At 50.0% G+C, this 13,072-nt stretch overlaps 1 protein-coding gene across 4 annotated transcripts in view; it reads right to left on the bottom strand.

Moving 5' to 3' along the window:
* The window catches only part of LOC119966551 (5'-AMP-activated protein kinase subunit gamma-2), a 577,858-nt gene that overhangs the window by 142,559 nt on the left and 422,227 nt on the right, over positions 1–13,072 (bottom strand). The gene's annotated exons all lie outside the window — the stretch shown is intronic.

Below are 13,072 nucleotides of genomic sequence, written 5' to 3'. Positions count from 1 at the left end.
AGCAACCTATATCGGAAATTACCCTGAACAGCAACTCAACACAGGAGAGGATAATGATCACCTTTCAAGGAAGCACTTTACAAGGTTTATCATTTTTAATACCCTACTGGGGACACAATTCAATCTACCTTTACCATTTACAAAGCTATAATGCACATTCAAATGCATTACTACATGAGCTACAGGGAATACATGCAGAGAGCCATATTCAAGAGCGAATAAGCAAAGTCGCAGATACAAAGGAAAAGTACTTTGGGGCAGCGAATCGGTTCTGCGGAATGAACGGAAACTACAAAACAGATGACACAAAAGCTGTGAAAAGAACATCTCAAAGTTGAACAAAACTAAAAGCAAATCCGCAGCAAGTTGTACGTAATCTTTTTTTGTTCCTCAGCATAGTGGGAAGAGCTAGTTTTCTAGCAGATGAAACATCAAGAGAAGCAATCCTACTTCATCCTAAAACAGCTCCCACTCCTAACACACTCCCCAACAACTGAATCTTTTTCGTTGTTGTAATTTTTCCAATGAAGGGGCAATTTAATGTGGCCAATCTACGCTGCAGACCTTTGGGTTGTAGGGAAGAGGCTCACGCAGATGCGGGGAGCATGTGCAAACTCCACACGGACAGAGACCCAGGGCCGGGATCGAACCCGGGTCCTCGGCGACGTGAGGCAACAAATTAATCTTTATAAATAATAGACACAGGGCTTTTCTTTTGCATCAAACTCATTGCACCCCTTTCCTCAGAATGATCCAGCAGCTAGAATTAATTTGAATAGATTAACACAGGAGGGTTATTTTTTCTTGATTTCCATTTGAAGAAGCAGAGAATTCATATTCAGCTGCCATGTGCCCTCCCAATATCAACTTTCAATTGGAGATAATGGAATCTCCAATCCCGCGGCCAAGTTTTGACGGTGTCAAAAGCAACACGAGCCACTCCGGCATCAACGGGCCTCCAGGCCCAGGTATTCACCCCTTCCTAGGAGGCTAGTATGGTGCCGGAGTGGTGTCAACTGCTCCATCGCTCGAAAGCCGGCGCGCCATGGCTGCCGTGCATGCGCACCATGGCCGGCGCAAGTCTGTGCATGCACGTCACATCCGGCGCGAGTCCACGCATTCGTGTGGGTTCTCGTCTCTGCGCCGGCCCCCGGGCAATATGGCGGAGCTCTACAGGGGTCCGGTGCGGAGGAACATAGGCCCCCCACGGAATTAGCCCGCCTCCGATTGGTAGGCCCCGATCGCGGGCCAGGCCATCGTGGAGGATAAAACAAGGGTAAGACAGAAAAACTGCACCCTCAACTCCTCCAACGGTGTACTGCTTGCATCAAAACTCAACTGATTCTCTACTCCAAACTCTCAATGACTGTATTTTATGACCAAGGTGCCATTGACGCTGCCGTATCTTTCATAATTAAATATTTACTGCAGTTGAGTGCTCCAGTGGTAAATTATTGACCAAAGTGGTCAAACATGCATTTGAAATCTAAAACCGAATTAGTTTACAGGCTGAGGAACTGGAATTAAGCAAAAACAACTCACATTTATCTCGCTCTTTTCCAAAGGAAAGTCTTGCATTTTATAGCGCCTTTCACAAATGCAGGATTTTACAACGAATGAAGTGCTTTTGAAGTGTGGTCACCGCTGTACTGTGGCAGCCAAATTGAGAACAGCAACCTTTCACAGAGCAGTGTGATAATGACCAGATAGTCCATTTTTAGTGGTGCTGATGATCAGGACACCGGGAATAGCTCCCCTGCTATTCTTCTAATACTGCCATGGGATCTTTTACACTCACCTGAAAGTGCCCACAGGGCCTTGGTTTAACATCTCATCTGAAAGATTCCTCCTTCAATAGTCAGCAGACCCTCAGTATGATGCCGGAGTTTTGTGATCAAATTGCTGGACTACGACTTGAAACATAGAAGCAGGAGGAGGCCATTCGGCCCTTCAAGCCTGCTCCACCATTCATTATGATCATGGCTGATCATCAAGATCAATACCCAGATCCTGCCTTTCCCCCGTATCCCTTGGTGTCTTTAGCCCCAAGAGCAGTAATTAATTCCTTCTTGAAATTACACAATATTTTGGCATCAACTACTTTCTGTGGTAGCGAATTCCACACATTCACCATTCTCTGGATGAAGAAATTTCTTCTCACCTCAGTCCTAAAACGTTTACCCCTTATCATCAAACTATGACCCCTTTTTTGAGGGCCACGAAGAATCCAGCACGAGTTTTCAGGACACAAAGAAATAACATTTATTTACAAATAAACATATATTTACACATATATACACAACAGCAGCAACAACTTCTCTTGCTGCCAAACTCCTCTATCCCTGGTTCCAAACTGGCCAGCTCTATTTATGCAGGGAGTCTGCTAATGATTTCTCCGCCCCCCTCATTGGGGAAGCTCATACTCCCACAGGATTGTGGGATTGTCATTAGTCCCCAGCCAATGGTAAGCAGGCAGGTTATAACATCCCTCCCCCCAAAGTCCAAGGAATCCACCGAAGACCCTGGCGAAAGAGGGTGTCGGACTCGTTTTGCCGCAGGCCGGATACCATTTGCACGAGGCGCTGGATCGGGCGGCATGTAACGAGACGGAGACGGCGCTTCCGTGATGAACGACCTAACGGTTGTACATCCACGGCCCGTCGGCCTGAGGATTCCCCCTCTGAGGTGTCTTGTGTGTCCATCTCGGAATCAGAGTCTGCTGCCTCCGTCATCTCGGTGTCTTTATCTCCACGCTGTTTTGTCACGACCTGCGCAGGCTTTGAGTGAGGCACCAGAGGAAGATTGTGAGGAATACTTTCCATTGTGTCTGGTCTCTGCAGCTGTAGGAATGAGCTCCTGGGGCGGGCAATCTTTGGCAGGGATAGTCTTCTGGACCGAACATGGTCTACATGTTTGCGCTGGAGACAACCCTGGGTTTGCACCTGGTAAGAGATAGGGCCCGTTTGGCGAAAGATTACACCAGGGACCCACTGGGCACCACCAGCAAAATTCCGAACGAACACTGGGTCACCGGGGGTAAACTGCCGAATCGGCCGATGCAGAGAAAAACCATGTCCCTGCCGTTCTTGTGTGCAGCGTACTTTTGCGCCAATGTCCGGGAAAACCATGCTAAGGCGGGTGCGAAGTCTCCGGCCCATTAGGAGTTCTGCGGGAGCTACCCCAGTCACCGCATGGGGGGTGGTCCTATATGCAAACAAAAACTGAGCCAGTCTCGTGTCCATCGACCCGGAAGACTGCTTCTTTAGGCCTCGTTTGAATGTCTGCACTGCGCGCTCCGCCAACCCATTTGAAGCCGGGTGGTGAGGGGCAGTGCGGATATGGCGTATGCCGTTCATCTTCATGGACCTTGCAAACTCCTCACTTGTGAACAGAGTGCCATTGTCCGTGACCAGCACCTCGGGGAGGCCATGGGTACTGAAAGACAAATGCATCTTCTCGATTGTTGCGCAGGACGTTGTGCCTACCATCTTATGCACCTCTAAACATTTAGACTGGGCATCGATTAATAGAAGGAACATGGATCCTTGAAAAGGGCCGGCGAAATCCGCATGCAAGCGTGCCCAAGGCTGCCCTGGCCATTCCCAGTGATGTAGGGGCACGGCCAGCGGAAGCTTCTGATGCTCCTGGCAAATGGAGCAGTTTTGGGCCACCTTCTCAATGTCGGTGTCGAGGCCTGGCCACCAGACATAACTCCGGGCCAACATTTTCATTTTGGTCACACCTGGATGCCCATTGTGCACGTCTCTCAGTATCAGCTCCTGTCCTTTTTCCGGGACAATCACACGCGTCCCCCACAAAAGGATGCCGTCTTCCACGCTGAATTCGGACAGCTTGGAGGAAAATGCCCTCAACTCGCCTGGGAGCTGTCTATGCTGCCCACCATACAGGACGATGTGCCGAACCTTTGACAGGACTGGCTCCGTCTGGGTCCACTCACGGATCTGTGATGCCGTGACAGGCAAGGAGTCCATAAAATCCAACCACCTCACCAGCCGTGGGGGTCGACATGGGGCCGGTCAATAAAGGCAATCGGCTCAGTGCATCGGCATTCCCTATCTGGGTTCCTGGTTTGTGCTCCAGAGAATACTCGTAGGCAGCGAGCAACAAAGCCCAGCGCTGGATCCGTGCAGAAGCAATGGGCGGTATTGGCTTATCCTCTCTGAAAAGTCCCAGCAGAGGCTTATGATCAGTCACGATAGTGAAGTGGCGGCCATACACGTACTGGTGGAAACGTTTCACCGCAAAGACCACTGCCAGGCCCTCCTTCTCGATCTGCGCGTACTTTTTTTCCGCTGCAGTCAATGTGCGGGAGGCGAAAGCTATCGGCCGCTTGGCCCCATTCTCCAATTTGTGGGACAGGACGGCCCCAATACCATACGGGGATGCATCACATGTGACGAGCAAAGGCTTTCCAGGATCATAGTGGGTTAGTAACCCAGACAACGACAATTGTTGTTTTACCCGCCGGAAAGCGGTTTCTTGCTGCTGACCCCAAACCCAGGTGTGATTCTTCTTTAGCAGAAGGTGCAATGGGGCCAGCGTAGTTGCCAGTTTGGGGAAGAACTTTCCGTAATAGTTTACGAGGCCGAGAAACGAACGAAGATGCAAAGTGTTAGTCAGGGAGGGGGCCTGTTGAATTGCGCGCACCTTCTCTGCGACGGGGTACAAACCTTCACGGTCCACCCGATAACCCAGGTAGACTACTTCCTTTGCCCGAAAAACACACTTTGTGCGACGTAAACAGACTCCAGCCTCCGAAAAGCATCTAAGGACAGCCTCCAGATTTTCTAAATGTTCCTGCTCCAACGTCCCTGTGATCAAAACGTCATCTAAGTAAACAGCAACACGCAGTAAACCTCTCAAAATGCCCTCCATAACACGTTGAAAAATAGCGCAGGCAGAGGATACTCCAAAGGGCAAACGTGTATATTCATACAGGCCCCGGTGTGTATTAATCGTTACATATGGCCAGGAGGCAGGGTCCAGCTCCAACTGTAGGTAGGTGTGACTCATATCTAATTTTGCGAACGAGAGTCCGCCTGCAAGCTTCGCGTAGAGATTCTCTATGCGGGGCATTGGGTATCGGTCGAGTCGGGAAGCCGTATTCACTGCAAGTCGCCGCACAAGCGAACTGTGGCATCTGGCTTCATTACAGGTACAATTGGTGCTGCCCAGTCAGCGAAACGGACGGGCCTGATGATACCCAAAGTCTCCAAACGAGTGAGCTCCCCTCTACCTTCTCGAGCGAGGCGTAGGTCACCGGGCGCGCCCGGAAGTAGTGCGGCGTGGCTCCTGGTTCGACTTGGATATGGGCTACAGCCCTTTTATTTTCCCCAAACCGGGCTGGAATACATCTGGGTATCGTCCTAGCACCTCAGTCAACCCTCCAGAACCTGTTTGGAGGATGTGCTGCTACTGCAACCGCAAATGGCACAACCAGTCCCGACTAAACAGGCTGGGCCCATGGCCGCGCACCACGAAAAGTGGGAAACGCCCCTCCTGGCATCCATAAACAACAGGGGTCATCGTAGTTCCTGTAATGTCCAATGGTTCCCCCGTGTAGGTGGCCAACCTGGCCTGCGTATCGGTTAATGTAAGGGTCTGTATCCCCCGCTTGATGCGGTCGAATGTCCTCTGGGTGATCACAGAGACCGCTGCGCCAGTGTCCAACTCCATTGACCCGTACTGTCACTTTAATGGGGGCCACACGGGGAGCTGCCACACAATGCAGCTGCAGGCAGTCATCCTCCGTCTCCACGTCCTCGGGAGTAGTCGCCGCAAGTTCATCCAAATGAAAGGTACGGCCCCTGTGCTGGCCACCTGCAAGTCTGATACAGACATGGCTCCTCATCCATTGGTTCTGGAGAAGGCTCCCTTCGGGGAGGAATGTCTGACAGCCACTGGCGTCGATCCGGACGTCGCCTTGCCCATGGTACCGCAGGGGTGCGGGGGGATGCTTTCGGACGGAAGGAGTTACGCCCCACGGCATGCACCTCCATTCCCTGTAGCTCCTGCACTCCTCGTTCTGCGCTCTCTCGGGACAATACTATTTGAATGGCCTGTTGAAAGTCAATGTTAGCTCGGCTAACAACTTTCTCTGGGTGGCCGCATTGTTAATACCGCAAACCAAACGGTCGCGTAACATTTCTGACAAGGTCTCACCATAGTCACAGTACTCCGCAATCCTGCGTAGCCTGGATAGAAAGTCGGCAAGGGATTCTCCTGGGGTCCTTTCAGCGGTATTAAACCGGTAACATTGGACTATCATGGATGGGGTTCGGGTTAAAATGCTGCCCCACTAAGTTCACAAGTTCATCAAACGTTTTGGTGTCTGGAGCAGCTGGGTACGTAAGGCTCCTAATCACCCCAAACGTATGCGGGCCGCAGGCGGTGAGCAATATGACCACCTGGCGCTCATTTTCGGTCATGTTGTTTGCCCAGAAATAGCAACGCATCCGTTGTGCGTACTGGTTCCAGCTTTCCAGCGCAGCATCAAAAACATCCAAACGTCCATACAGAGGCATGGTGTAACAGAAAAACAACTTCCAACCTGTGTCCAACAAAAATCCAGGGAGGTGGCTTCAGCAGTGTGAACAGCTATTCACTTTAACCCTCGTCGCCAGTTTTGTGAGGGCCACGAAGAATCCAGCACGAGTTTTCAGGATACAAAGAAATAACATTTATTTACAAATTAACATATATACACAACAGCAGCAGCAACTTCTCTTGCTGCCAAACTCCTCTCTCTCTGGTTCCAAACTGGCCAGCTCTATTTATGCAGGGAGTCTGCAAATGATTTCTCCGCCCCCCTCATTGGGGAAGCTCATTCTCCCATAGGATTGTGGGATTGTCATTAGTCCCCAGCCAGTGGTAAGCAGGCAGGTTATAACAACCCCCTAGTTCTGAACTCCAAAATCAGGAACATTCTTTCTGAATCTCCCTGTGAAATGAAAATCGCTCATTGTCACAAGTAGGCTTCAATGAAGTTACTGTGAAAAGCCCCTAGTCGCCACATTCCGGCGCCTGTTCGGGGAGGCTGGTACGGGAATTGAACTGTGCTGCTGGCCTGCCTGGGTCTGCTTTGAAAGCCAGCGATTTAGCCCAGTGTGCTAAACCAGCCCCTGTTAGCATCCTGTTAGAATTTTGTACATTTCTATGAGATCCCCTCTCACTCTTCTAAACTCCAATAAACATATTCCTAACTAACTTAGTTTCTCCTCATATGACAGTCCCGCCATCCCAGGAATCAGCCTGGCAAACCTTCGCTGCACTCCCTCCATAGCGAGAAAATCCTTCCTCAGATAAGGACACCAAAACTGCACACAATACTCCAGGTGTGTCCTCACCAATGCCCGATACAATTGCAGTAAACCATCTCTATTCCGATACTCAAATCCTCTTGCTATGAAGGCCAACATACCATTTGCCTTCTTTATTGCCTGCTGTACCTGCGTGCTTACTTTCAGCAACTGAGGCACAAGGACACCAAATCTCGCTGAGTATCCACTTTTCTTAATTTACACCCACTCAGGTAATAATAAGAGGGTTAGATAGGGTGGACAGCGAGAGCCTTCTCCTGCGGATGGAGGTGGCTAGCACGAGGGGACATAGCCTTAAATTGAGGGGTAATAGATATAGGACAGAGGTCAGAGGTGGGTTTTTTACGCAAAGAGTGGTGAGGCCGTGAAATGCCCTACCTGCAACAGTAGTGAACTCGCCAACATTAAGGGCATTTAAAAGTTTATTGGATAAGCATATGGATGATAATGGCATAGTGTAGGTTAGATGGCCTTTAGTTTTTTTCCATGTCAGTGCAACATCGAGGGCCGAAGGGCCTGTACTGCGCTGTATCGTTCTATGTTCTATGTTCTATAATCTGCCTTCCTATTTGTGCTCCCGAAGCAGATACTCTCACATTTATCCACGTTATACTGCATCTGCCATGCATGTGCCCACTCACTCAGCCTGTCCAAATCCCACTGAAGCATCTCTGCATCCTCCTCACAGCTCACCCTCCCACCCAACTTTGTATCATCTGCAAATTTGAAGATGATCTATTTAGTTCCCTCGTCCAAGTCATTATCATAGATTATCATAGAATTTACAGTGCAGAAGGAGGCAATTTGGCCCATCGAGTCTGCACAGGCTTTTGGAAAGAGCACCCTACCCAAGGTCAACACCTCCACCCTATCCACAGAACCCAGTAACCCCACCCAACACTAAGAGAATTTTTGGACACTCAGGGCAATTTAGCATGGCCAATCCACCTAACCTGCACATCTTTGGACTGTGGGAGGAAACCGGAGCATCCGGAGGAAATCCATGCACAGACGGGGAAGATGTGCAGACTGCGCACAGACAGTGACCCAAGCCGGAATCGAACCTGGGACACTGTGAAGCAATTGTGCTAACCACTATGCTACTGTGCTGCCCACTTAAGATATAATGTGAACCCATAATCTTCTTGACACAGGGATAAGAATGCAACAACTGAACAATAACTGCCATTGTAATGAGAAATCCCAAAGTACTTATCAGGAAAGAAAATCAGATAAGGGTATTATTACAATAGGTGATCGGGGCTGCATGGTGGCGCAGTGGTTCGCATTGTTGTCTATGGTGCTGAGGACCCAGGTTCGACCCCTGCCCCGGCTCACTGTCTGTGTGGAGTTTGCACATTCTCCCTGTGTTTGCATGGGTCTCACCCCCACAACCCAAAGATGTGCAGGTTAGGTGGATTGGGCACTCTAAATTGACCCTTAATTGGGCACTCTAAATTTATCTAAAAAAAACAACAGGAAGGTTTAAAAGAGCGTCTTAAAGAGGGAAGGGAGAGGTAGAAGGGGATAGAGGCTTGGGGATAGAGGCTTAGGGAGAGATTTCAGAAATAAACAGGGATTATGTCCACCAATCGTTCACTGATGAAAATCGAGGAGGGTCATGAGTGCAGGATTGGAGGAGGGCAGTGATCTTAGACGGTAGTAAGGTTGGGGCAAGTTATCAAGATACAGAATGGGTGAGGCCATGAAGGGATTTGAAACCAAGAATAATGTTAAAATCAAGGCATAGGTTTGAAGCATTTTTACACGATAGCCCCTGATACACCCCCCATCCCTCCAAGCCTGGTGCTGGAGATACCAGCACCTTAAGCACAGGTGCTCATGCAGCCAGTTGTAACATTAAAGAGAGCCTGCCAGCTTCAGTAAATCCTGGTCAATTGAATGAGCCAGTAGCTGTAGCTTAGATCAGTACGAAGACAACTTAAATTACCATCAGATACCTGGAGCAAACCTTGAGTTTCTTGCGCAGTATAAATCCGTTCGATGCCCACAGATGTCTCCGATGTAACTATCCTGCTAACAATGATCAGGGCAGAACCAGTAAAATCTTTTACTTACACACAGCTCTTTGGGCAGACATCTCCAGGACCCCTGCCCTGAGGGTGCAATAAAACATACAAAAGCTCAACAGATCCCCGGGGCCTTACTGTACGTTAGTGCTGCATTGGCTCTGTGAGCAGCTTTGTGTGATCACGTGAGCATGATTGCTCAAGTGGCTGTAAACTGAATGTTGTATTCTCAATCTGATGGTAAATCTGTCTGACTCTGACAAAAGCACAGATTTTGCTGGTGCTTAAAAAATAAATAAATGTCAAGCTTTGCCAGTTTAAATATGTGCAAATTGAACAAACAACAAAACTTGTATTTTATAGAATATAGAACATACTGTGCAGAAGGAGGCCATTCGGCCCATCGAGTCTGTACCGACCCATTTAAGCCCTCACTTCCACCCTATCCCCGTAACCCAATAACCCCGCCTAACGTTTTTGGTCACTAAGGGCAGTTTATCATGGCCAATCCACCTAACCTGCATGTCTTTGGACTGTGGGAGGAAACAGGAGCACCCGGAGGAAACCCACGCAGACACGGGGAGAACGTGCAGACTCCACACAGACAGTGACCCAGCGGGGAATCGAACCTGGGACCCTAGCGCTGCGAAGCCACAGTTCCCTGCCTTCTCTGTCAGCTAGTTCCCCACCGCTACTAACCACAGGGCTAACCCACACTTTTCATCACTGGGGAGCTGAACCCGCTGGCCAAACCAGCTACTCGGGGATCACTGGGGAGCTGAACCCGCTGGCCAAACCAGCTACTCGGGGATCACTGGGGAGCTGAACCCGCTGGCCAAACCAGCTACTCGGGGATCACTGGGGAGCTGAACCCGCTGGCCAAACCAGCTACTCGGGGATCGGGCTGCCAATGTGAAAGGGTGCCCAGATCTCCAAGTGTGCTTAGGGTGTGCCCCCCCCCCCCCCCCCCCATGGCAATGACACCCCCTCCGCACATGGGCAGTATCCCAAGTGAGGACACCCTGCTATGGGGTCCCTGAGCGTCCCCCCTTTTCATGTCTTCCAAAGCCCTGTTTTGGACTCCCCTCCCCCCCCCCTCCCCCTTTCAGGACCTACATCCTTCACCACCTGACCTTTCGGAGGCCCTTTCATACCTACCCTGCATAACCCCCCCCCACCCTTCATTCCCCCTTCCACCCTCCTTTCATGGGCATGGCCCCCCTCAGACCCTGACCCTTGACAGTGCCACCTCGGCACCTGGGAAGCTTGGCATTGTCACCCTGGGAGTGCTCCTGCTGCCTTTATGGTGCAACCCGGTAACCTTGGCAATGCCAGGTTGGCACTGCCAAGGTGTCCACATTCCATGGGGCCAGGGGGGTCGCCCTGCACTGTCCCTGGCCACCCAAGGGTCTACAATGGCTGGGGAGACCCCCCGAGTGCCATACCACCTGGTCTATGTTTGTGTGGACCAACACTGAATGGTGCCCGGCTGGGGACCTCTGGGAGGTGGTTAAATAGTGGGTGGCAGTTAGATAGGGGTTCCTTCCTGTTAATGATATGGAGATTATTGGTGATTATTGGTTTCTCGCCATGCCTGGACGGATCCGAATTACACCAACTGGAGTGAGTTGGAGCTGGTTAGATCCGAAACCGATCGATGCCTGGTGTGGTTCCCGATTTGGGCCCCTCCCACAATCTAACCGGCTTGCCCCGATCCACGCCAAGTATAATGCAGCTGTTATATCACGCCCACTATTAGATCTGCATTTCCACCACCTTTTCAGCCAGTTCATTCCAAGTCGTACAACTTGCCGAGGAAGAAAAATTCTTTTTTTTAAAAAATGTTTCACATTTTCTTCAAAATTGACAGTAAACAGTAACAAATACAATGTCAATCCCCTTCTTAACAACAACGATCCCATCCTCCCACCAACTCCCAAACAACAGCCCTCATGACAACATAAATATCAGATTTTTAAAAAAGGAATCAGGAATTGCCCATAGTCACAATTAATTATAGTCCATGTGGTGAATTGTAATCCTAATAATTCATACTGTGTTGTATTATATGTGTTGTGTCTTTGTGAGCTCTGTATACGAGCAGTTGCGCGGCTCTGCCCATAGGGGGAGCTGAGGAGTTTGTACTGGGTTCCACCCTTGAATCCGCCCATGACTCCTCCCAATAACCGGAAGTATAAAGATCTGCAGTTGTGAGCCTGCTGCCAGTTCATCTCGTCGCAGGCAGGCTCAGTTGTAAGACTATTAAAACCACTGTTCACTTCCAATCACGTGTCTTGTGAATTGATGGTCTCATCAATTTAATAGTCTTAGGAAACTTGAAGAAAACGACTATAGAATCAGCCCTCAAACCTGATCGATTAGAACTCGACCCGCAGGCTGCAGAGGCGAAATAAATCTTTCTACACTGGCTCAGATGTTTCAAGGCCTACCTGGCTGAATCAAGCACATCAGAAACTACAGAGGAGCAGAAACTCAGTCTACTGCACGCAAGGGTGAGCCACCGTATCTCTACTCAACTTAACAGTATTACCTCGTATACGGGGGCACTAGCCATGCTAGATCGAATGTACGTGAGGCCCATCAACGAGGTCTACACGCGCCACATTTTTACGACCCGCCGCCAGCGCCCCGCGGAGTCGTTGGATGAATTCCTGTGCGATTTAAAAGCCTTAGCTCGGGACTGCAACTATCAAGCTGTATCAGCCGACCAGCATATGGAGCTCGCTGTCCGAGATATGTACGTGGCAGGACTCAGGTCAAACTATGTGCGCCAGCGGTTACTTGAAAAAGGGGCCCAGAACTTGGAGGACACTGTAGAGTTAGCTACAACTATGGAGGTCTCGTTGTGCAGCCTCACCTCGTTCCCCGCGGACCAAGCGACCCCATCCTGGGCCCATCTCAATTCTGCCACAGTCCTTCTGCCTTCACAAACACCTCCGCCGCTTCCACCGTCTCAAAATAAAAGTCTTTGGATTTGTAGGTCACCCTCAACTTAGCTGGGTACACAATGCCGCATTGCACCCTGATGTTATACAGTGCTGTCTTCACTCGGCCGAAGGCCTCCCACCTCCTCGCCAACTCCACAGTAAAGTCTCCAGCTCCAGCCCACTCCACCTTCCGCTTCTGCTTTGCCCAGCACAGAACCTTCTCCTTCACGCGGTACCTACAGAAACAAACAGTCACCACTCTTGGCGGCTCATTCGCCTTTGGCACAGGCTTCCACTGTCATGATGTGCCGACATACAGATAATGATATGCAGACAGGCACAGACAGGCAGCTAATGAACACAGAGAACAGGACATGATCAATGAGCAGGCAGGACACTCAGGGGTGGTATCTCACTATAAAAGGCACGAGACACTCACACTCCGCCTCTTTCCACTGATGAACATCTACAGAGTGAGTCAGGGTGTATGTACAGTGTCATACCTCCAGCACGTGGCTAAGAGCTAGTCTGGTTCAGTCAGACAGAGTAACCACACTTAGGTTAGCAAAGAGTCGAACTCATAGAACTCATAGAGAACTGTGCTAACTGTGCTACTGGTTCAATAAATCAGATTGAACTAACTTCAAGGTCTGGAGTATCTTTTGGTTAAAGCTGCATCCAGTTGCAGCCTGTGTTATCCCAGAGTACATAACACGACATCCACGACCTATGAGCCCGATCCAGTTCGTACCGA

This window comes from Scyliorhinus canicula, chromosome 5 (genome assembly GCF_902713615.1).
Source record: "Scyliorhinus canicula chromosome 5, sScyCan1.1, whole genome shotgun sequence".
NCBI classification, from domain to species: Eukaryota; Metazoa; Chordata; class Chondrichthyes; order Carcharhiniformes; family Scyliorhinidae; genus Scyliorhinus; species Scyliorhinus canicula.
Note: the sequence above shows the minus strand (reverse complement) of the source record. Positions and strands in the feature narration are given on the sequence as shown.